A 25,438-nucleotide genomic window follows, 5' to 3' on the forward strand; every position below is an offset into this window, starting at 1 on the left:
TTGTTTAGAGGGTGCTCTCTAGAAGGTGTGCATTTCTGTTTACACATACAAAATTAAGACAAGGTCCTTGATTTGCTGTTTGAGTTCTAATCAATTGAACTGTCACTTTCTGTTGACTTCTTGGAAGCTCCCCCTCACACACCACCCATCCGTGTCTCTCTTGTAAGTTCAGTAGTGTAGGAGAATGGGGTGCATATGTGCCTGTCCTCAGGAAGATGGAATCAGACATATTCAGCTGTGTAGCATAGGCTCCATACTGCTAATAGCTAATGGATGTTCTCCTTCCGCAAAAGTGATAGGGGCTCATGCTTTTGGAGGAGGGGGAATCTGGGTCCTCTCCCTGCTGTGTTTGTGATCGTCTGGGAGGTCAGGGTGTGTAACCTAGAGACCCCCATTGTCTTGGATTTGTTACAGTCCTCTAAACGAATCGTGGTCAGGCACCGGAGCGGCAAATGAGAGATGAGTGATGGAAAGTTAACCAAAAGGGAGAGGATTTCAAGGTGTTGTCTAAAAATAAAACATTACCCTACATAACCCCACACCACCTACTAGAACACACTGAATTGTAGGTGCACCTGTGCAAGCCAGTTGGCTCTAGTCTGCTCTTATTATTCTATGCAACCTTTCAACATGACTCTTGACAGAAAAATTACCAACTTTAATGCACTTATGACTTACACAGTTCATTTGCACCTGTATCTAATTTCAGACTTGCTGGAATAACAGAGCAACTCTGTAATCAAAATATGAAAGAAAGAAAAAACAGAGCTGCCAGTCACCAGCAGCTGCAAAGGAAAAAAGCTTTACTTTACATTTCAGAGTAGCAGCCGTGTTAGTCTGTATCCGCAAAATGAACAGGAGTACGGTGCCACAAGTACTCCTGTTCTTTGTACTTTACATTGTGAGACGCAGGGAAATCTTTCCACGCTGGAGAGACAGTCAATTCCAGAGGGTTGCAACAGGACGCAGTTATTTCTTTAGGAAGAGACGTAAACCTAAGATCATGGTCCTTTGTGCTCACAGTGAAGATCCCATGGCACTTTTTCATCAGAGTTGGGATGGTAGTCCCATACTCCTGGCCAAGTTCCAGGCAGATAATTACTCTCTAAATGCCCCTGCAGATTCATTTGGAGAGGTTGTTCTAAACTGTCAGATAGAGTTGCTGTGCACTATTTAAAGGCTACTACCTTTCATGCACCGAAGGTTGTGGCATTTAGATAATGGGTGAAGTGACCCCTAAAGAGTATATAAATCAGTTTATAGAGCACTTTGAGATTTTGGTATGAAAGATGCTATATAAATGTTAGCCTATCGTTATTCTCAATCTTAATAATGTGTGTGTATGTGAGTCAGAGCGGTGTACAGTTAAGCAGAGGACTGGGAATCAGGAATTCCTGCATTCTAATCCCGGCTTTGTCACCAACCCCCATCTCTGTAATCTTGGACATGTCGCTGAATGCCTTTGCCTCCATTTCCAGCGCGTAGAATGGGGATAATTCTTACTGACCTGCCTTACACGGCTATTGTGAGTTTTAATTAGTTAGTGCCTGTGGCTTGCTTTAAACATGAAGGGCATCACATAAATGCTATGTATTATTCATATCTTCAGTACGCACTGCCCTACAGCAGTGGATATGTACTGGAATAATGCTCCCTCAGTGAACCAAGCCTTGCTTCATATAGTCTTGCATATCATTCATTTGAAAAGACTTGCTTTAGAAATCTGTTGGTGGGATGCCTGTCCATTACAACTGAAATGAAAAGATTAAGCCACGAGGAGGGAAAGGCCAGATCCCACCACTGGATGCTCATGCCGCCCAAACGCAGCATATTCATTACATGAAGGGTTGTCTCAATACTAGAGTGCAGTCCCAGGGGAGTGTTATTCACTCACAAAGGAACATCGATGCAAAGTGTGTTTGGTGGCCAACACTGATCTTCCCACCCTTGCTGAAATTTTCCCCCAATGGTACCCTGAAGCAAGAACATTTTGATTAGAGTAGCAGAGTCATGGGGAGGGCTGTGCACTTCAACCCTCAAAGCTAGTGCTGGAATGGAACCAACACCCTGGAGTGACCCAGAGGTGGAACCTCAGCAGGTGAACAGCTCAGAACAGGTTTGCACTGTTTACACAGGAACTACTCAAGAGAGCAAGGTTCCAAAACAAGCTCAGGGTCCCACATGCTGCAGAGCACTGGCACTCTGCTGTCGTCAATTAGCTCACCCAACCTTCAAAGGGAGATTCAAAAGGACTGGTTCATAGCAGGGACCCACAGTACTTGAGCACTGACTCTGTTCTTCCTCATGGTTTCTATGCCAGATAGTCCTTATATATTCCTGACATCACTAGAACAGGCAGATAGCACTGAGATGAATCCCTCTGAACTACTGTGGCTCACAGTTAGGCAATAATTACTTAAGGTCCATATTCCTGTGGGACAGCCATCCACATATCAGTTGGTGTTCATTGATCCTTGTCATGGGGTCTCACTCCAGAGCAAGCCCCCACGTGTGCTGCTCCAGGGGCTGCTGCTTCAACACAATACCTGTTGTCTGGATGTGGCGTTGCAGCACCTTTTCTCTCTGTTTCCCTACCTTTTTTGGCCTACTCTGGCCATATGAGTGTCCTGACCCTCCAGCCAGACCACTTTGCAGAGTCCAGCCCCTTCTCTGGCCACAGGGTCCTTTATCAAAGTCCAACATAAATATACAAAAACCAAACCTGGAGCCCAGCTGAGCTCAGCAGGCCGCCTCTTCCTCATAGCCGCACCTTGCCTGAGATAGTCTATTCCCCACGCTGTGCCCCAGGATCCTGTTTCAACAACCCACTGTCCAGGGGCTGGCACACTCCTCCCCTCACTCATGGGGTTTGGGGAGACCGCAGCTCCTCAGGGTTCCTGCCTCCAGTCAGACTTCTAGCCCACCCTGCGAGTAGCCTGTCCACCTTCTCCCCTTCTACTTCTCAGCCTTCTTCCAGGCTGCGTCCTAGGGAGAAGGCACTTCCTGCTTCCTCTCCTCTGAGCCTCCCAAAGAGTCACAACTGCACTGTGCTCTTAGTTGCTCTCACAAAAACACCCATTTTTGTTCCCTTTTACCTCTACTACCTTCCGTTGTTCGCCTCAGTAGGGATACTCTCATTTTGCTTTTTCTTTGAGGTAAATTTCTTCCACTCCATAGTGCCCTGACTGGGTCTTTGCAGAGCCTCTTCCAACTCTCCAGTCAGCAAGGGCTTTTCCATTACTTTTTCTATTCCACATTCTGAGTCTTGGTGGCCTCTGTTTCTGCTGCAGTCACCATTGTGCCACCCATGCCCTGAGCTGACTGACATACCTTGGTGTCCCGCCATTTCTTCTTCTGAAATAGCCTTGCTCCCTCTTCCTGGCATACTTCCAGTTCATCCCCTAGGGTCAGGACATTCGTTTCTAAGCCCTTCAGCTTTTTGTCAGTCTCTGGGTTGTTTTTCATCTGAGGCTGGATTTTCAGCTGGTTCTGGAGCTTAGTTAGCTCCTTCTGTACCAAAGAGCATTGCTGCTACCCAGTCACCTTCTCCACTTTCATACAGGTCAGCTCCTGCTGTCATTGAATGGCTTGTGGCAGGATCTTTCCAAGTGGCAAGTGTGTCTCCTCTAGCTCGCATTGGCTCTCACTGATTTTGGTTTGTAGCATGAGGTTTTAGGCCTGGAAACTATCAAGGGAAGTGGCCTTCTCTTCTAATTCACCCAGGGTCAATCACCGTGTGGGTCTGCTGTGTAGTTGTACAGGCTACTTCCAATACTGCAGCATGTATCTTGAATCCCAAATCAGTGAGTGTACCTCGGGATACACAGCCTGTTGTTGAACCACCAGCAATCCCATCAGAATGGTCTTCCTGGAGATCTGAAGTGTTAGTCAGCTCACTTGTGTTGATACCAGCCACCCGTTATGGCTCTTCCATGCTCGCTTTCTTATTGCAGGTCTCCACAAATGTTCCAGTGCCCTGGCCATGCGCTCCAATATGATTCTGGATTTGCCGTCTCCATAACCCAGCTTCTTCTGCCGAAGGGCCCAGTGCTACTGCTTCATTGGATCACCCCTGGAGCTCACTGGCCTTAGTCTCCCACTCCCTTTCCAGAGTAAGCCTGAGCTTCTCTAGCTCCTAAACTTTGGCTGAAACCCATTCCCACTTGTCCTTGTCATGGGAGTAGCAATTCTTCTCCAAAACTAGTAAATACTCTGCCTCCTTTTTTCTGCCTTCTAGGAAGGCAATCTTATTCTCAAAGCCTCGATTCAGTCTGGCTCCTTCACATGCTGCTCTTTGAAGTGGTTTTTCTCAGCCTCCACCTGCTCCACAGCTTTAATTCCTGGTGCATCTCTTCTTGTAACACTCCTGTAGTCAGGCCTCAGGTCCATCACAGCATCAACAGGTGTAAAAGACTTCCTTTCCACCTGGTTCAGCCTTCCTGAGCTGCTATTCAAACTGAGTGGCAGTTCTGTTACATGTCTCCATATGTGCAGCATGTTTTCATTGCCAAATAGAAGCTTCTTAAGTTCACTGGCCAGTATAGAATAGTCACTTTCCCATGCCTGCCATGCCCTTTCCAGATCTGCTTCTACCTGCTTTGTTCATTTGTGCTGTGCCGTCAATGCTTCCGGGAGTACTTGGGAGTGCTTTTCTTTAATTCTAGGATTTGCTCTTCCCGCACCTTTATCTGACCATCCAGGTTCTAAGTAGAAATCCTTCATCTGGGCCTGCAGTTTATGAAATTATTTGACAACACCAACCTTGTAGCCAGCAATTCCTTGGCTCCCCAGAAACCTGAAGTCAGTTTCCAGCTGGGTGCCCTCTGCCATATAACCCTGTTGTACTTTATACCTGGTTTCCATAACAAGGTAGTCAAAGTCCCTAAGTTCTTACAGACTGGGGCTGAGAATGGAGTCAGGGGTACCTTCCACAAGCAACAGGGATGTTGAACCATCAGGACAACTTCCCCCATTTAAGTTTACACCCCAGGGTCTGTTTCCTTGAGTACTCGATATGGGCCTATCCCAGCAGACTCTAGTCTCCGCATAGCTTCAGTTCATCCACCCGGAAGACCAGCTTTTAGTAAGGAGAGATCTTTCTATGTGCCCCAGTTTCTCAAACCAAAACTGTTTCCCTAGGGTCTCATGCTTTCTTGCCCCAAAATGATTGTTTAGACTGTAGTAGTCTGTGTCCCACGGGCTCAGGGCATGACATCTCTAATAGTCAGAAATGCCCCCATTCTCTTAGTACTCTGGGCAGGCCTCACAGCCATTGCTCCCATAGGGACAGACCCACTTTACATGCCCGGCCTGCTTGTAGTCAACACATGTGATCAGACGAGCCCCGTGTCTTCCTCCTTGTTGTTTCATCCCCATTGCCTCAAAAAATTAGGAGGTGGCCCTCCTGCAGCTGTTGCTGGCCCCTCTTATACAGATCTGGGAGGGAAATGTTTCACCACCAGGGAAGGTGTTTGTGTCTCACCACTCAGATATCCCTCCTTGACGAAAGGAGGCCTGACAGCCCACGTCTGGTACCATTGTGGGGTCCCACCCCAAAACAAGCCCCCAAATGTGGCAAAGTTGCTGCTTCAACATACCCTCTACTGGCAGAATGTGATATTGCAGCACATTTTTCCTCAGTTTCCCCCACCTTCTTTTGACCTACTCTGACCATAGGAGTATCCTGGCCCTCCAGCCAGACCACTTTGCAGAATCCAGCCCCTTCTAAGGCCACTGAGTCCTGTATCAAAGTTCAACAGAAATATATAAAAAACAAACCTTTATCCCAGCTGGGCTCAGCAGGCCGCCTCTTCCTCACAGCTGCACCTTGACTGCTTCAGTCTATTCCCCATGCCTCATCCCACGCTCCCGTGCCTCCAACAACCTCACTGTCCAGGGACTGGCACAATTTCCTTGCTGGCAGTCTCAACTGAGAGGCCAAGTACCGAATGGTCCATGGAGACTGAATGTCCCCTAATCACGAAAGGCAGTCCCTGCAGGGCAAGGTTGAGTCACATTAATGATACAGAGGGTAGGAGGAGTTGCTTGTACCTCCGTAGCCAGGGCTAACAAACCAACATTACAGTTTGAGATGCAAAATTTTTAATTAGGTTTTGCAGCAGTTGCTGCCACCATTGACAGAGGTGGCTGTGACTGTCACTCGAGATTTGTAGGATTTTTTCCCTTTAACTTCCCAAGCAATCAGGGCCAGCTCTGGCGTGGCAGGGGAGGGCACCGAGCAATCCCCGACCGTCCGGAACGCCGGGGGGAGGGCGGGGAGCACAGCCGGGGCTCTCCGCTCTCCCCGGCGGCCAGAGTGCTGGGAGCAGGGCGGAGAGCCCAGCCGGGGCTCTCCGCTCTCCCCAGCGGCCAGAGCGCTGGGAGGAGGGCGGAGAGCCCGGCTGGGGCTCTCCGCTCTCCCCAGCGGCCAGAGCGCCTGGGGGAAGGAGGAGAGCCCCCGGCGGCCAGAGCGCCGGGAGGAGGGTGGAGAGCCCAGCCGGGGCTCCCCGCTCTCCCCGGCGGCCGGAGCGCCGGGAGGAGGGCCGCTCTCCCTGGCGGCCAGAGCGCCGGGAGGAGGGCGGAGAGCCCGGCTGGGGCTCTCCGCTCTCCCCGGCAGCCAGAGCACCTGGGGGAAGGCGGAGAGCCCCCGGCGGCCAGAGCACCGGGAGGAGGGCGGAGAGCCCAGCCAGGGCTCCCCGCTCTCCCCGGCGGCCGGAGCGCCGGGAGGAGGGCCGCTCTCCCGGCGGCCAGAGCGCCGGGAGGAGGGCGGAGAGCCCCCGGTGGCCAGAGCGCCGGAAGGAGGGCGGAGAGCCCGGCTGGGGCTCTCCGCTCTCCCCGGCAGCCAGAGCGCCTGGGGGAAGGAGGAGAGCCCCCGGCAGCCAGAGCGCCGGGAGGAGGGTGGAGAGCCCAGCCGGGGCTCCCCGCTCTCCCCGGCGGCCGGAGCGCCGGGAGGAGGGCAGCTCTCCCCGGCGGCCAGAGCGCCGGGAGGAGGGCGGAGAGCCCCCGGCGGCCAGAGCGCCGGGAGGAGGGCGGAGAGCCCGGCTGGGGCTCTCCGCTCTCCCCGGCGGCCAGAGCGCCTGGGGGAAGGCGGAGAGCCCCCGGCGGCCAGAGCACCGGGAGGAGGGTGGAGAGCCCAGCCGGGGCTCCCCGCTCTCCCCGGCGGCCGGAGCGCCGGGAGGAGGGCAGCTCTCCCCGGCGGCCAGAGCGCCGGGAGGAGGGCGGAGAGCCCAGCCGGGGCTCCCCGCTCTCCCCGGCGGCCGGAGCGCCAGGAGGAGGGCCGCTCTCCCCAGCTGCCAGAGTGCCAGGAGGAGGGCGGAGAGCCCCCGGTGGCCAGAGCTCTGGGAGCAGGGCAGAGAGCCCGGCTGGGGCTCTCCGCTCTCCCCAGCGGCCAGAGCGCCTGGGGGAAGGCGGAGAGCCCCCAGTGGCCAGAGCGCCGGGAGGAGGGCGGAGAGCCCCGGCTGGGGGGGGCAGCAAGCCCGCCGCAGCTCTCTGCTCTCCCCGGCGGCCGGAGTGCCGCGGGGAGGGCGGCGAGCCCAGTCGCGGCCCCGCTCTCGGGCTGGAGCGCCCCGCCGCGCCACCCCCCTCCAGGCACCGCCCCAAGCACATGCTTGGTGGGCTGGTGCCTGGAGCCGGCCCTGCAAGCAATTAGTACCCTTGATGGAGCAGCATAGTTTCTGAAATCTGGAGAGGGGGGCATGTTGTTGTTTTGTTTTGGGGGGGATTTACCCTCCCACCTACTTTATCAAACAAAAGTGATTTAGGAACCATTTTGCACACACACACAACCCACACCCTTTTGTGTCTCAGCTGACAACCTACATGCTTTTTTAATTAAAATTTGATTGGCTTTTCCATAAAAAAATGAAATACCTACAATAAGTGAGCACAGTACAGTACAGATAACAAGCGGTTTGTTTAGTTATCTTGCAGGAGATTATTTCTGTTATCATTGGCAAGTTGATTATTGTAATTATTGAAAAAGAGAGGGCTGAGAAAAAGAGATCGCGTGAAAGGAAAACGGGGGAATTAAAAGATAACAGTAAAAGATAATAATAGTCTCCTTTGTTCTTTTTTTTCTCTTGACAACCTACTGTACATGCTAAATCCCAGTTTAATGTTAGAGTCATCCCCTCCTGTTGCTAGCACACACCCCATCCCCCAATAACAGTAGTTCTTTAAACCCCTGAGTGCCTGTAATTAACTTTTATACTAAAGAACACCAGGAATTGTCTCTCCTGTTAATATTACAATCCTCTGAATATCACAGAATGTTTCCTTTCACCTCTTGATTCTGAGCTCACTTAAGATTTTTAAAGAGCTATAGAAAATCTGTGACTTATATGTACATAAAATTATATACATATATGAGAGGGAGGGAAAGACTATATACTGCACAGGGAATCGAGGCTGCCATCACTTCCAGGGGCACCATTATCTAGTGACCAAAATGTGAGACTGAGAGCCAGGAAGTCCTAGGTTCTAATCCCAACTCTGGCAGTGACTTGCTGTGTCATCTTGGTCAAGTCACAAGGAGTCTATTTTTCAGAAGTAATGAGCATCCACAACTCCAGTGAAGACAATGCTGTGGCTCTGAAAACAATGCCACTAACCTCCCAGGTGAGATTCTGTGCTCACAGCCCAGGAAAAGATGGTGCCAAGGTTGCTGTATCACAGAGGCCCATTGGTGGTTCACTATTCTGTGTCAGCAACTCTTGTCAGTCCTGATGTACTCATTACATCTAACATACTGTTACCATGATATCTAAGAGATGGTATGTGGTAAATATATAATTGGAAAACCAGGAGCTCACTGATCATTAATATTCTTGCGTGATGTATGTATAGCATGTGTGCAAAAAAATATGGATAGGTGCTAGAATTATGTTCTTAAAATGTTATTGGCAAGCATTGCATAAGCCCAGCCTTCCCCAGACAAAGGAATGAGTGTTTTTTGGTCTGACCAGCCTGATTGTAAGCCGAAACAATGAAGGTGCATTTACATAAAAGGTAAACAAAACCATCAAGCTGATGAGGGGAGGAGGTAATGACTCAATTATCAACAATGGGGGAGGAACCAGCGTGAAGTCTTCACCACCATATGGCATCTCTTCCTAGAAGGAGAAAAGGATCTCTGTCTGAGACTACATTTCAATGGTTTACTGTACTATAAAGACACATTTATCACAAGTGATAAATAAGTGAATCAACTGGTTGTATACAATAGTTATGTATTATAAAAATGTATCGAGTAAAGTCTTTTATTAAAGCCTATAACACAGTGGTGATTAATATGGTGAAATGTGTGCATGAACACTATATGAGGCATTATGGACACTCACTGATATTATGCTTTAAAGTCTGTGACCAAACACAGGGAGAAACAGGCAGCCATCTATGTGAAGTAAGTGAAGTAAGCATTGTGGAATCAGAACAATGAAAGCATTTGTTATATATGATCAGCCGGAGGAGGGGAAGTCAACAGGAAGGAAAGAATAGCGTGAGGCCATTCTGCATCTTAAAATAGGATCAATGAACTCAGAGAGAGATAAGGGGAGACAGAGCCATTCAGGCATCATTCCCCTAGGAAGACAAGGGAAACCAGCACCTTGTACTTCTGTGGAAGGTCCTGACTGACAGAAAATCGGCCATGGCTGGAGAGAAAAAAAAATGGTAATAAATCTACTTTGAACCAAGACCATAGCTTGTTAAGTCTTAGCCCCTAGAAGCATATTTTACTTTTATTTGCTTGTAACCATTTTGTCTTTATTTCTTCTGGTTGAACTCATTTCAAACCTCTCTCTTTTTGCTAATAAACTTGTTTTAATTTTAATGCAAACTAACCCAGTGCTGTATTTGAATTGAAGTGATTGTTAAGTCCTGTTAAAGTGATAAGCTGTGCTTTTGTCTCTTTAAAGGAGCAAATGAACCTTATTACTTCTCTGCATGTTGCAGAAGAGGACTGGACACTTCAGGGCAGATGGTTTGGGAGAAATTCAGGACTGGGGCTGTGTTGGGGTCACCCTGCAAGTAGTAACCGAGACTAGAGAAGATTAGGGTCACGCTGTTGTGTTGTGGCAGGCTGCTGGGGTCAGAGTGCTGAACCAGGGCTGCACAGCACATAGACCCTCAGGGAACTGCATGCTTGTCTGCTGGTGGTTGGTTTCTGGGCTATGAGCTACAGGAACACAGCATTTAAAGCACCCAAGGTTACAGGGAAGGCAGTGGCACAGCCTCTCACGGGTCTGGATTGAACCCCAAAACATCACAGTGGCTTTAAGGCACCTTTGAATCTTCCTGATCCTGGTCTGTTCTGGGAGCTGGTGAGGCCCTGGGTGTAACTGAGACAGCCCTGATGGCCTAAGTTACAGTAACCTCATGGAACTGCCTGCTGTGTCACAACACTGCCTGGAACTTCTGCAGTGCTATGTCCTTCCCCCAGCTCCACTCCTGACAAGCTTCTTCCTCCCCCCACCAGCTCCACCCCTGGCATGCCCCCTACACCAGGGCTTGTAAGGGCATCTTCTGCAATGTCTTCACTGGGGGGATCCTTGCCCATCTGCTCTGAGCCTTTTATGAGAAGTAAAAGGGCCAGAGTGGGTTTGAGGAGCTCACCCCTTATGTTTCAATTTCCATATCAGTACAATGGGGATAATACTTATCTACCTGACAGGTGTGAGGCTTAATTAGTTAGTGTTTATCCTATGCTGGGAAGATGGAATGTGCAACAGATAATGTGTTTGGTATTTTAGTATGTGCCTGAATTGTGGTTCCAATGGAATAAACAAAAGCCCGTTTATCTGGAAAAAAAAACTATTATCCTTCATAAACTATTGGGTTTTCTTGCTTTATTTTTGCTTTTTAATAAACCCATTAAAACAGCTAAGTGTACTGCTATCCTCACCCCAGCCTGTCCTATTCCATATAGGTTCTTCTACAACACATCACTGTAGTATCTGAGCACTTTCCTGTAGAGCTGTAAGCCATGTAACTAACCTCTGCCACGTGTGGTATGTTCTCTCAGCCTCTCCTGGGGGCAGATTTGGATGTACAGTGGAGTGTTTTGTTTTGGTTAGGGCTTTTTATTATTATTTTATGTACATGTTCTTTAGCTTGGAGAAAGCAAGTCCAAGAAGTACCCCTGGCATTTGCAGTAAAAGGTGGCGAAGTTTGTGATGGCCCTTGCCTCCTGTGGGTGTTTTTTCCACAGTCTCGACTGGCCTCTGAGAAAGTTCTGTCTCCCACGCAGACGAGCTTCACCCTTATTGTAAAAATTTTCACTGTGCCAGAGGAACAGAGTTGTTGACCACAGTTTTCACCCCAGAGCTTTAGATGGTGTTTTAGATATCCTGGGTATCCTTTAGATATCCAGTGAGTGTCTTGGAGATAAGAACTGAGATCTTAAACTTGACTGGCTATTCTATGCGAATTGGGAAATCAATGTTAGGAGCAGAAGACAGGTTTGATGTGCTCACAGTAACCCATGAGGGTGAGGAGATGTGCTGCAGCATTCTGTACTAGTTGGAATTTCCTAAGAGGTAATGGCTTCATGCCCAGGTATATTGCATTGCTGTGCAGAAAAGAAGTTACAAAGGCATGCATAACTGAGGCCAGCCCATCATCCACCAGGATGGGATGGAGTTTCCTAGCCAATCAGAGAGGATAGAGAGCATTACTCATGGATGCTGCTACATGAGAGCTTGACAGCAGCGAGAAATCCAGGAGCATACCTAAGCTAGAGACCGAATTGACCAATTGTGAGTGTGTACCTTCAACCAAAGGAAACTGGACTGTGGCTGCAAGCCCGTCACATGCCTTTGCCCACCAGCATCACCGGTCTTGCACAGTTTCTGCTTCAGCCAACTGTTTTTCATCCATCATTCATTCATCTCATTTAATCACTGAGACATCTTGATAGTAGCAGTGTGCTCATGTGTGATGAAGGATAGGTGGAGCTGTGTCTCATCTGCATATTGCTGGCACTTGAGTCCATGCCATCTGATCAATTAACTTAGGCTTGGTCTACACTAAACCCCCAAATCGAACTAAGGTACGCAACTTCAGCTACGTGAATAACGTAGCTGAAGTTCGAAGTACCTTAGTTCGAACTTACCTCGGTCCACACGCGGCAGGCAGGCTCCCCCGTCGACTCCGCGGTACTCCTCTCGTCTAGCTGGAGTACCGCAGTCGACGGCGAGCACTTCCTGGTTCGACTTATCGCGTCCAGACAAGACGCGATAAGTCGAACCCAGAACTTCGATTGCCAGCCGCCGAATTAGCGGCTGGGTGTAGACATACCCTTAGAGGCTGAATGTAGATATTGAATAGGACCAGCGAAAAAATTGATTTTTGAATGACTCCCACAGGTGACAGGTCTAGTGGTGGAGACACATTTTCCCCATTACTACTCAATGAGTGTGTCCCTCCAGGAAGGACTCAAACATTCTACTGTATTACCCTGGACCCCTGCCACTTCTCTCAGACAAGACAGCAGTATCTCATGGCTGACAATGTCAAATACTGCAGAATGGATGTCTTCCCTCTATCCATTGACAGCAGAACATCATCCATCAGTACCAATACAGCAGTTTCAGTTCCATGTCCTGGCCAGATTCCAGATTGAGCCTTTGTATTATTCCAGGAATACTGGAATATACCTCAAATAGGTCCAAGGGTCATTTCAAAAGCATCTAGACAGGCAGATGTCTCTCTGAAAATTCTCCCAACAATCCAAACCTCAAAAAGCTGACCCACAGAGCAAAAACAAGAAATCAATGCTGTGCCCTTTACTGCTCCATTGTGGGAGATAAATACAGCACTGCAGACCTTGCTCCCAAATAAAAGGGTTTTTTTCCTGCATTTATATTTACCCACTTTGGAATATTTGACCTTTGCTTCCCTCTCATTGCTGAATGACCTGAATAGCAATGTCATACAAAGCTCTAAACTGAGCTGCAACTTTCCATTCCTTCCAATGGAAAGCGAATCTAACAATCTACATCCCCTCAGCTACCTGAGCTCCAGAGAGCAAAAGCTACAGTCCAGTTACAGCCTTTTATGACATCATTATTCATGTCCTCCAAAGTTCTCGCCAAGGAGTTCCAGCTAAGAGAGGAAAGTGAATATTTCACATTCCTAACGTAAAACCAAAACAGACAAACACAAGAAAAGATCTTTTTAGAGGAAAAACCAACAATTTAAGCTAATCTTTATGCATAATAAAGCAGAAACCAAAGCAATTTGTTCTTGTTTTGGGGGTGGAAATCTGGTGAAACTGGAGTTTCTTGTGAGACTTAGGGTACTTTCTGCTTCAGATCAGGATGGGACTAGCACAAGAAAGAATCTTTCTCACATTATTTCATTGTGCTTCTGCTTCTGGTCCCAGCCTGAAGCCAGACACACAGAAATGAGAGAAAATGGAAAATGTTTCAAAGCTCAAAAAAAAATTTTTTTTTTGAAGTTCAGCTCACGCTTTGGATGCATGTTCATGTCACTTTTTATTTTTGTGAACTGATTTGCTTGTGTGTTTCTTGCCATTTTATATTTCGTCCATGAAAATATTGTAAAAACAAACTAATAAGAGTGAAAAATAGTAAGTTTTATGTATATTGCAGGAACTTGTATATGATGCAATTTGTTAGGATCTTTGTCGTTCCCGCAGCAGCGTGTCAGGTTCATCTTCCACTCAGTCATCGAGTTACAGTTTTATGGCCCCGATTTATAGTGTTGTAAGCTTAATATAGTGGTGTATTGTAAAAGGGCTTTTTTTTTTAATTAATATTTTAGACCCCAGAAAAATACCACAAAGGCACGTGGCAGAAAGCGTGATATAATTTATGGGGTACTTAGAATATGGTCTGTGGAGTCCGTTCCCAGTGAGGATTCTGGAAGTGATTATGGCCCCATCTGCCATTGGCACCATCCACACAGACAGGGACTGAGCGTCAGCAGCCCAAGCGAAAGAAGGGGATACAGCAAATCAAAAGAAATGCTTTTGAGGAATGTGGAGAGCAAGCACAGTCCATATGGGAATCATTCCCTCCTCTGGGACTCTGCTAAGGCCTCTCAATTTCAACTTGCAGCAACCCTGCTATTTTAGTCCGGGACCCCAATCCGGCTTTGCCAGTGTACCTCAGTCAGCACCTCTACCAGTTCCTGCTATCCTAGTCCGAGCTCAGCTAGTACACCTTAATCTTGACCCACAGCACAGCACACCTTGCTATTCCAGTCCTGTCCCCAACCCCAGTTTTGCTAATACATCTAATCTCTGATCTGCAGCACCTGCTGCTACTTTAGCTTTGCCTCCTCATTAAATCTGCCATTGCCCCTGCGTCTTGTCCTACAACACAGCCTCCCCTCCGCTATTCCAGTCCTCGGTTCCCCGCACACAGCTCTGACTATCTCAGTGCTATTCGAGCCCCTAAGACTAGCTGGCCAAGCATACTGAACCATGCTGAATTATGCAGTGGTTATGTGATAGGGGCAAACGTCCACTAGGGATTTATCAGAGGCAATTTCTTTCGAATCCAAAGTTATGTAGGATAAATCCAGTTATTCTTTGGCCTCTCTCCTTCACCTTCACCAGCACAGCACATTGGAGGGGATGCTAGGGGGTATGATATGTTCTGCATACATTAGAAGGAGCCTGCGGCTAATTGTAAGCCTAAAGGGACTGCAAATCATATTAGAAAAAAAGAAGTGATGTGGAAAATAGATAAACAGTACATTAACCTTAAGGATCTAATTTATACCGACAGCAGTGAGTTACCCTGCCCTTAATTCTTTCTTTGCCTAGACACTGAGGGAGTCTCACAACAGTAAAGAATTTTCATACCAGAAGAACTTCAATGCCTAGGCACATGAGAGTATGGTTGTAATGAAGCGACTGTTGTATGTGAGCGGCACTGTCCTCTGCTGGCTGTAATATGTCAGACTGGCTCAAGTTTACAAAGGCTGTCTGCACTGCCTGAACTTGTGGAGCTGCTTCTTTCACTTGCCAGGTAGAGGGGCGAGCAGTCATGGGTGCTGTAGTCCCTGATGTCTTCTTGGATTGGCTGATGGCTAGGGGTTTGCATGTGTGTTAGGGTTACCATTCGTCCGGATTCCCCCGGACATGTCCAGATTTTTGAGCTAAAAATAGCATCTGGGGGGGAATTTGTAAATGTCCAGACTTCCCCCCCCCCATGCAGAGCGCGTGCGGCTAACAGGGCAGCCGGCCGGATGGTGCCACTTACATGGGGCTCCGACAGCCAGAGAGTCCCCTCCTCCACTTCCCCCTCCTCCCCCCTGCAGCAGAGCTCCCTCCCTCCCTCCCTGCATTCGCAGATCACCTCCGGCAGTCTGGAGCTCCTCCCCCACTGCTGCCCAGCGTGCCGGAATGAGCGGCTCAGGCAGTTCCTGAGCAAGCTCACAGAGACGTTAGGCGAAGAAAGGCCAACAACAAGGGGGCTAGGGGGTCGGAGAAGGGGCAGGGAGGTTCTGGAAGGGGCAGTCAAGAGACGGGGGGGTCTGTCTGGGGGTGGGGGGGTGGATAAGGTTTTGGACAGTCAGGGTAGAGGTAGGGGGTAGGGTCCTGGGGGGCATTTAGGGGGGGGTCTTAGGAGGGGCAGTTAGGGGACAAGGAACAGGGAGGCTTAGGTAAGGGGTGGGGTTCTGGAGGGCAGTTAGGAGCAGGAGTCCCAGGAGGGGGCAGTCAGGGGACAAGGAGTGGGGGGGGGTGTTTGGGAGTTCTGGGGGGGGCTGTCAGGGGGCAGGGGTGGGGAGAGGGATCGGAGCAGTCGGGACAGGGAGCAGAGGGGTTTAGATGGGTCGGGAGTTCTGGGGGGGCTGTCAGGGGGTGGGGAGTGGTTGGATGGGGCGTGGGAGTCCCAGGGGTCTGTCTGGGGGTGGAGGTGTGGATAAGGGTTGGGGCAGTCAGGGTACAGGTAGGGGGTATGGTCCTAGGGGGCCAGTTAGGATGGGGGGAGGGTCTCAGGAGGGGGCAGTCAGGGGACAAGAGGCAGGGAGGCTTAGGTAGGCGGTGGAGTCCTGGGGGGCAGTTAGGGGCAGGGGTCCCAGGAGGGGGCAGTCAGGGGACAAGGAGCGGGGGGGAGGATTGGGGGTTCTGAGGGGGGCAGGAAGTGGGTGGGGCAGGGCGGGGCTAGGGCAGGATGGGGGTGGGGCTAGGGCGGGGCTCCTCCCGTCCTCTTTTTTGCTTGCTGAAATATGGTAACCCTAATGTGTGTGGTCACATGCTGACTCACACTGAACCTCAAATACTCTATGTTGATCACAAGCTCTGCTTGAGCTGGCAGGGCGAGGCCCTGTAACACAGTGGTATGGGTACGTGCATCCCAGACCTCTTCCCTCTGCTGGCTATGCTAGCTGAGATGTTCACTGGGTAATAATCCATCTTGTGAGAACAGAAGGCCCTGCCTTCCTGTCTCGATTCCATATACCAAACATCAGGAATCGCAGGTGATGCTCACACATTTGGCAGCACCTGTCATGCCTGCCCATATCTGCATTATATTCACCCATTTTGGAAGGATGCAAGGATTGAAGGAGCAAGGGCTGAAGGAGGCAGAGGAAGGACAGAATGGGAAAGGCTCCCCTAGCTAGGTTGCTCCAGTCTCTGGGCCCTTCAGACAAGTCACACCCCCAGATTCTACTTGTCCAAACCCCAGGATCCCTCAACACTTCATCCTCTCTGGCATCCTACCCCTAGAAACTGGCAGCTCCAGGCAACCTACTGACTCCACCAGCCTCCAGAGTCACCATTGCTTCTCCACACTTCCTGCTTCTGGGGCACACAAAAGCTAGTCTCCTGCCTTTCCCCACATCTTCTCCTACTGCTTAGGGAAACCCTGAGGGAGTAGGCAGACAGTTTTTTCTCACCAGTAAGAAATGAAGCTGCACAAGAGTTGGCAGATGTTCATGAGACTAGCTAATGACTATGGTGTCTGCATAGCCATTGGACGAAGCCCCCTATCGCTTGCCAATTAGAAAAGCACCCTGAGCTTCATCTTAGTGTGGGCTGAAATTTGGCATTTCTGCATTTAATTTCCTTTGTTTTCTAACTGTAGCAAAAAAAACCATGAATAAATGGAAAGAATAGAAGTGCACACCCCTGGGGTCTGGGAGTAAAATTGCATTCGCTAGCTGGCAAGGGATGTCCTGCACATATCTGGGACATATCTGGCACACCCTGGACACATCTAGAATTGCTGTACACACCTGGTACATATCTGTGACTCCAGAGCCCACCTGGTCTGAGACTCACCTCGGACTTCGGAGCTCTGCCAGGACTCACCTGAGACACCCAAGAATATCTACAGAACTCCGGAAACACCTGCAACATTGCCAGTGCTTTCAGCCTTCCGATTTTCTATTCTCTAATGACTCATTTTCCCCACAGTCTTTCAGGATCTGACAATGCTGCCTGCAAAACCAAAACTTGCCTGACATTGGAGATGGTGTCACAGAAGCAAATTGTAAAAACAAACCATCAGGAAAGTGCATCAGGGACAGGGAAAGCAGTAAAGTTTTGCACAACAATACACTCCCTTGATTCATTCTGAACACCTGCTCACCCAAACAGTAGCCCACCATGCCTATACACCAGCTATTTCTCCCTCATTGAATTCCATTCCAGCCCTACTCCCTGTACCTCTCTGTCAGCTTCATCTCCTTGCCTCGCAGACCAATTTGTCTGACTGCTTGTAATTAACTGTTGATTATTGTGCAAAGCACCAGCAAGCAAGTCCAAAGTGGATCATTAAAAACAGTTAGACCAACAGCAATGGGAAACGGCCTGTTGCCAGGGAAGGGAAATCCATGCGTGGCAGGCACATAATCTTTGTTTAATAAGGACTGAGGAAGGTTGCTCGCTACCAGCAGGGGGCGCCCGGCACTGGCAGCAGAGTCTGACCTAAAAAGGTTTGATGATTGTGAGTGACACTTTTAAAAGTCTAGGGAAGAAAGACACCCAAGAGTTAATTCTCCAGTTGGATAAAGCTAATGAGAGCTACATGGCTAAAATGGTGTGTGATACCTTGGGAACATGAGTGGGGACTTAGGTTCAGAATTTAGACATTCACCAAGAAACAGGAGAAGACCCCGGTTTTCAGTGCAGGCTATCAAAATACCTCATCCTCACCATTGTCTTTCTACAAAGAATTGGAATGATCCACTATTTTATCATTTCCAAGCACTGTGCAGAGAAGAGATTCAAGATAGCTGTTGCCATCCCATCATTTTAAAGGTAGGCTGATCAGGTGAACTTCTTCACCTGGGCAAAGTCCCATGAATGAAAATATAAGCAAGAGTTGATCAAGCTCCAAGTCAAGTCTTCAGGTGAGAGCACAGTGTGCTACTGTGTCTGGGCAACAATTCTGAGAACAAAATGGCAGTTCTTTCTGCATACAGGTTGCTGCTACACCACCTCCTCCTAGCTACCAGCACTAGAGGTGTGGCCAGGGAGAGAGGGCATGGCCAAGCATGTCAGGACCCAGCTAATCCCTGGGGGCCATGTAGGTAGATTTAAGCAGGATGCTCTAATTAACAACAAGGACTGGACTGGTACCCAGACAGTCCCAGGATTGGGATAGAAGGAAGCGAGCAAAGCAAAGTTAAAGCCACTTTTTCCCCACTGGCACCGATTGCTCTTCAGTCCGACTGGGGAACCAGGGCCTATAACTGTTTTTTCAGTGCAGTGGCAGCTCATAGGGTGCTGGTACTGGTGCCAGTGATGGTGTTGCCACTGGTACCGTACATCCCTATCCTCATGGCCCTTCAACCCTCATTCTACCATTTCCCAGTAACTTTGCTGAATGCATTTAAGAAATCCAGCTTTCTGCCTTTGATAAAAATAGCCACCTCAGTGTCTCTTTTTAGACAAATTGTCAGTGGAAACCTTTTAAGAAACCATCTTGCTGTGAAATACACTTCTGTTGCTTGAAATAAAGCGCACAGGCAAATGCTGGAATACAAAGTGCCTCCTCAGTTCTGTGTCAACACAGATCATTTTTACACCATACCAATAGACAACACAGGGTGTTGGGGCAGGAAGGGGAGAGAACCTAAACAGGAACAAACTACTTACGATAAATATTAACCTTGGAGACCAAAACACTGGAGACAGGGGGTTTGTTCTCCCTGGTAACACAAAAAGAATCAGCAAGCTCAGGATTTTTACATGCTATGAATTTGGCTCTGTCCTCAGACTCCCAAGTGGCTGGGAGCTCATGTCATGGAGGGGCTTTCAGTTGCATTAAGGCTGGGCACCAGTGGGAGGGTGACAACATGCAGATTGAAAACAAGTTTCTATCTGTCCCTAGTACCAAGTGGAAAATAAGGAAAATAATTTTTCTTCTTCAAACAATGAACCATTTAACATGAACAGTCTGGTAGTTAACCCCTTCACTACTAAGCTTGCTCCATGGGAGGTCACAAGGGCAGAACTGGGTTCCAAAAGGAAGGCTGGCGAGGCACCAGGATGCCCTATGGCACTAGGGTTGCCAACTCTCCAGGATTGTCCTGGAGTCTCCAGGAATTAAAGATTAATCTTTAATTAAAGATTGTCATGTGATGAAACCTCCAGGAATACATCCAACCAAAATTGGCAACCCTATACGGCACTTGAGGCAGCGATGAAATTTCATTTGGCCTCACATCCCCGGGCTGACGCAGCAGCAAAATGCATAAACTCCCATTAACTCTGGATGGAAACCAAAGTACAGTTCTGCACATTTGGCCGCTGCGTAAACCAGCAGCAGATGAGTCAGAAATGTCCTTTTTAACTAGAGATTTTTGTCAAAGCTGCCCAGTACTGGGGCAGGAGAGCCACACAATGGCAGGATCCCCTGAAGATATGGAGCTTGGTTCTAGTCTCACTATACTGGTTTTACACCATGGTATCGCCACTGACTTAATTGTAGTTACTCCTGTTTTCCACCAGTGTCAGTGAGAGAGGATCTGTCCCTCGGAGACAGAAGTTTGGTTGAGATTAAGAGTCAGAAAGTTGGATTGTTTCTCTAAATCTCTTTGGCCTAGAAATAGAGCAGGAAATCTCATGAGAGCAAGAGGCAGGCACATGAGGAAGAGGAAATCTCATGATGAAATATATTCACTGTGATCCTGAGCTGGGACGCACTATTGGATTGTTAAAGGATCCTCAGTGCCTATGGCGGGGAGGCAGATGCAGGCAATGGGACAGAGACGGGGAGAGAAGGAGCAGCCAGTGTGCTTAGTAGCGGATTGCTACTGCCTGCTGCTAATAGACCCTAAATTAATTTAGTCCGAAGGGAGTGGCATGCTCCTCCCTCCTCAAAACTGCCACTTTGTGAGGGAAGTGGGGTGATGTCTCACACCTGATTGCTACTGTTAAGTTTGGAATTCAAATCGATTCTCATATAAAAGATTCACCAGCTGCAGCTCAGTAATACCACCCTTCTCCATTGTGTTTCTACTGAAAATGCAGTCATCAAATGCCGGCTGCCATTCCATAACCTTCTTAGGAAGACTGATATTCCTGCTATGCACAGCTACACAGAATGCCAAGATGTAACAGCTGCCAGCCACTTACTGGATCCTGCAGAAGAGTCAAGAAAAGGAGCCACAAATGAGAGCCGAGGGAATTCAGGTGATCTACGAGCAACCAAAGGAGAGGATGACAGACTATGGCAGCTGGCCAGTCCTCATATGTGTCTGCAACAAGGTCACTGTGCTGAGCATGCTGCCAGCCACAAACATGAAGACCCAAGCGCTGGGGGAGAGTGGACTGAACAGTTGAAGACATCACTTTGGAGCAGTAAGGATATCACCAGGATCACAAAGAGGGCCAAGAATAGGTAGTGGCAGAAAAATGGTAGGTTATGGGGTTGATGTTTTGGGGATCACCCAGTCCACCTGCCTTATAACTTCGGGTGCCTTAATCCTATGCTGCGGTGGCTCAGAGCTCTGACACCAGTAGCACTCCCACATCCTGGCTTCTACCAGCCTAGCTACCCCTTGTAGGATGATAACAGCCATTCCAGTCCAAAGTCTTCCCAAATCCATCTACCCCCGAGTTCTGACTTACCAGGCACTCAGATTTTTCCCCTCTGGTTCGTCACCTCCAAAGGAGTGAAACCAGCTCCCCAGTTATCAGTTCACTTTGGGACACACACACACTCAACACAGTTTGAACGACAGAGACCCGCTTGAAGTAAAAATAAACAAAGGGATTATTTAATAGAAAAACCACAGACTCAAAGATGAAACAGTAAGGGAAAATGAACACACACCAGTTACACAAAAAGTAAACACAGTCACAACTTCAGGTTTACACTTCTATATTAGCTAAATTCCCTTTTCTAATATAAGTTACCTATTGCCTTCCCAGCATATCCCCGTCATAGAGTGGAATCCAGCATTTCATAGACAGCACCCTGCCTAGATGTGGCTAGATATCAACCCTCAGTTTCTGGATAGTCTTCTCTTCAAACCTCTTTTCTTTTAACAGGGTTTGGGGTGGGGGGTGTTCCTTCTCTCAGACTCTGGTGATTCATGATAGTGGAAAATTCCCTCCTTTCTTAGTTTTCAAAGACTGGAATTTTCTTTACAATTTCAAGTTATTTGGTGTTTTCCCATTAAATTTAATGGCCCATCACTTGTCTTTTCCTGGGTGGTGCAATGCTAGGTGCTTGGAGCTAGTCTCATCTGGCTGGGAGACAGCCCCTCCCTGTCTGACCGACCACCTCCCTGTTGTGAGATTTGGAGCTGAATGTTGCAGCCAAATTATGAGCACAGTGTTATATCTACACAGATAAATACATTCATAACCACGGTCTGTATACATATCTCATAGTGGCCATCAAGTTCAGAACATTACAAGCTTTCACAAAAGACCTTATACACAATAACATTGTTTACAACCAGTTGGAAAAACCTGAAATGTGTCCTGGACTGAACTCTGATGATGTTTTTAAAGGTACATTGATAGAATTCTGCAGCTTGAAGACATGATGCTAGATGCCACAGGAAAATAGCTATCCCATGAAGCCTATTGCTTTGAAGGAAGCAAAGCTTAAAATCACATTAGATGTTTGTTTAAGGACTAATGCATTTAGCAATTGTAAAACCTAACTGTAATGTCTTGTTGTTTGTCCACTAAATCACATTAGGCTCTAGCAGTGGGATGTACTTTCTGCTTTCCCCTGCTGTTTCTGCTTCATAACGTTGAGTTTCTCACACATCTTTGCCTCTAGCTTTATACAGTTTGCATTTTAGACCTTATATTTGTTTGGGTCTGGTCCAGGGGGACCTGAAAGATGTCTTTGAAAGATCTGTTCACCACTAGTCACTCAGGAGCAAAATAGGCAGGGTGTGGATTAAGGTAGATCAGGAAAGGAGAACAGTATTTCCCTAGTTAAAATTAAAAAGGCAAAGTGGGATAATCAAAATTCACAAGCACGAAAAATCCATGGATTCCAAGGGTCTTCCTGTGCATTATTATTTATTATTTGTATCAAGGTAGTGCCCCAGAGGCTCTAATCAGGGATTGGAGGCCCCACCATCCAGGTGCTGTCTGTAAAGAAAATATATGGTTTGCCCCAAAGAGCTCACAGTTTCAGTTTATGTTGTAGTCTCTTGAACCACAGTGTCACTGGGGGGGGAAGAGGACACTGTTAGCCCTTTTGTATAAGTTCATCCCTGACACTGAAAACTAATGGGTAGCTTGCTTATGGAGTCTGCTCTAGGGTGGACTGAAACTATGGCCAGAGGTAGGAGCTCCCATAATTTATTATAGTGTGACATTATGCCCCATATTCTTCATCGAAATATTGTTATGATATGAATATGGCATAACTAAGATATGTTTTATGCAAGATGGGTCATGTGAGGTATCGTTGGAAAGATTATGATTTACTGAATGTGATTATCCAATTTGTATGCATGAATCATTTCTGTATCTGAAGTTAGGAATATTGACTATGTAACAATTACAACTATGTGTGTACTTGGGGAACGCCCACCAGACAGTATGCAATCAGCCTGGATAGGCCATTAGGAAGGACAATAGGACTTCGAAGATACTAATCTCCCACCTTCCTGATAAATTTCCTGGGATGCTGCTTTGACAGTGCAGGGTCATGTGATCGTGTCACCTGGTACAGAATACCATCTTGAAATGCTGTTTTTTTTTCCACGGGAAGGGGGTGAGGGTCAAAACTGGGAAACAAAAGATTCTCGCCATATGCAAATCCTATTTAAGGCTGGGGAGTGAGTTAATCTTGGCTCTTCTCCACCACCTCCCCACCCAAGAAGGAAGACTGCTGAAAACACCTGAAGAAACAAAGGACCTAAGCTGGGGGAGGTAGGGGCTGAGCTCAAGCAAGACAGATCAGCCTGTAAAAGGAATCCCTGGAGATTTAAGCTGCAAGCAATGCAGTTTACCGTCAAGAAACTCTGCAACCTGCTTGAAACAAAATGTAGGGTGAGAAATTATTATGTGTAGCCAGTATTCTTTAGTGTATTAAGCTTAGTTTGTGAGTTTTTTATTTTATGTGCTTGGCAATCTGCTTGGTTCTGTTTGCTATCCCTTATGATCACTTAAAATTTACCTTTTGTAGTTGTTAAACTTTTTTTGTTTACTCCAAAACTCAGTTTGTGCAATTCATAACTGGGGGGGGGGGGGGGGGGAAGCTGAGTCCTCCACATTGAGGGAGGGAGCAAATTTCATGAGCTTACGCTGTATAAACTTCCATACAGCACAAGACAATATAATTTTGGGTTTACACGCCAAAGGGTGTGTGCACCAAAGTGCTGGGCAATTCCCCGAGCTGAGTCCTCCCACACAGAGCTGATAGCAGACTCTGTGTGATTCCACAGTTTCACAGAGTCCCTACCTCTGTGTGTGCTGGAAGGGGGCCTGAGAGCCGGTCACAGCAGCACAGAGTAAGGCGAACCCAGGTTGGTGGGACAGGCGGGCTCAGTGGGACCCCAGCACATCAGGTGGCACCCCGGAAGGGGGAGGTCTAACCCATCACACATAGTACTGGTAAAATGGGTAAGAATGACATCCTGGTGACTCAAAACCTCTTATTTATCTTCAGGAAAAGCTTCCCAAACACACCACTGCCTGCCAACTTGCCTTAACCCTCCCCTGGACCAGCCACTTCTAATGGGGAGAGAGTGGTTCCCTCTTCATGACTCAAGTAGGTAGCCTTTAGCCCGTCTGCTAAGTGTGGCAACCAGATGGCAATCGTGAGGCGGTTTCTATTTTGTGGCCATGTCTAATTAGAACTGGCCTGAGAACTCCAGATGGACAGTTCCTAGTGTTCAAAAATCATAAGACTGGTCCCCAGAAATCACAAGATTGGCTTAAAAATTGAGGGTTTTTTTTAAATTCATTCAGGGTTCTTTTTATTGGCCTTCTGATTTTATTTGCCTTGAGTGATATTTGCTCCACAACCAGGAGGGCTAGAAATTTACTTTTTAGAAAGACAGAATGACAAAGTAAGTAATTCTCCCATAATTACTTGGCTTTAAGAAAGACATATGATAAAATCATGAGAGTTGACAACTCTAGACCCCCCAACTCACATAGGTCACTAAAGATCTCACAGGGGATATAAAATTTCAGACATTATCAAAATTGGGCAAATACAAGCTTTTTTATGTATTCACTGGACCTGGAAGAATCTGGCTCCCAACACCTAACCTTTATCTCAATGGGAAAGGATATTTAATTTTGAAGTCTACTGACAACCTCTCAAATGCCATTGTTAACCATTTCACTGCTAATCACCATATTCAGAACATCCAGCTAATGCCTGGCTTTAAATGAGAGTCAGGCCAAGCAGAAGAGAAGAGAAGAAAAACACCAATAGAAATTCCACAAGTTTGGGGTCTTCTCACTGCACCTGCCGATTTGAAATAAATGCTTCAGAGATCCAAGGTAGAAGCTCCCTACAGCTATCTCCAAATCCCCCACAGATTTCAGCTGCCCTCTGTAATATATTTGAATGACATGGGGGATCTGACAGATTCCCCATCACGAAGCATCCAACATTTGACTAACAAGCAGCATCAGTAAGCATGCCCTTGGCCAGGGAAAGAGCTTCCCAGGGTCTTTTTTGGAAAATCCTGCCTGCCAGCTGTTAATGGATGGGGTTGAATTACTCGATGAATGTTAATGAGCCTATTATGAAGAGCACTTCATCATGTGACAAAGGTGTATTTAATAGTGCTGAAAGGGTTCCCAGAGTAAATTTTAAAAGGTCCTAATAGTGCAATGAAGACTCCATTAGTGCATTAATTACAATGCATCCAGATTTCAGCTCGGCTGCTTCAGGAATGCAGGATTCAAAACCCCCAGCAAAGACAGAGGGTGAGACAGAAATCACCAAGAGTCGGAGGAGGATAGGGATGTAAGCATTCATACCAGGAGGCAAGATTGCTCCTCGGGGCTAGATAAAGA

At 47.8% G+C, this 25,438-nt stretch overlaps 1 long non-coding RNA gene across 1 annotated transcript in view; it reads right to left on the reverse strand.

Moving 5' to 3' along the window:
• LOC122173524 (uncharacterized) overlaps nucleotides 1-25,438 on the reverse strand; it is a 42,874-nt gene that overhangs the window by 2,918 nt on the left and 14,518 nt on the right. The window contains exon 3 of the long non-coding RNA XR_006174044.2: nucleotides 5,779-5,993. This is a non-coding gene — a long non-coding RNA (uncharacterized LOC122173524). The remainder of the gene's footprint in view (nucleotides 1-5,778; nucleotides 5,994-25,438) is intronic.

This window comes from Chrysemys picta, chromosome 3, assembly GCF_011386835.1.
Source record: "Chrysemys picta bellii isolate R12L10 chromosome 3, ASM1138683v2, whole genome shotgun sequence".
NCBI classification, from domain to species: domain Eukaryota; kingdom Metazoa; phylum Chordata; order Testudines; family Emydidae; genus Chrysemys; species Chrysemys picta.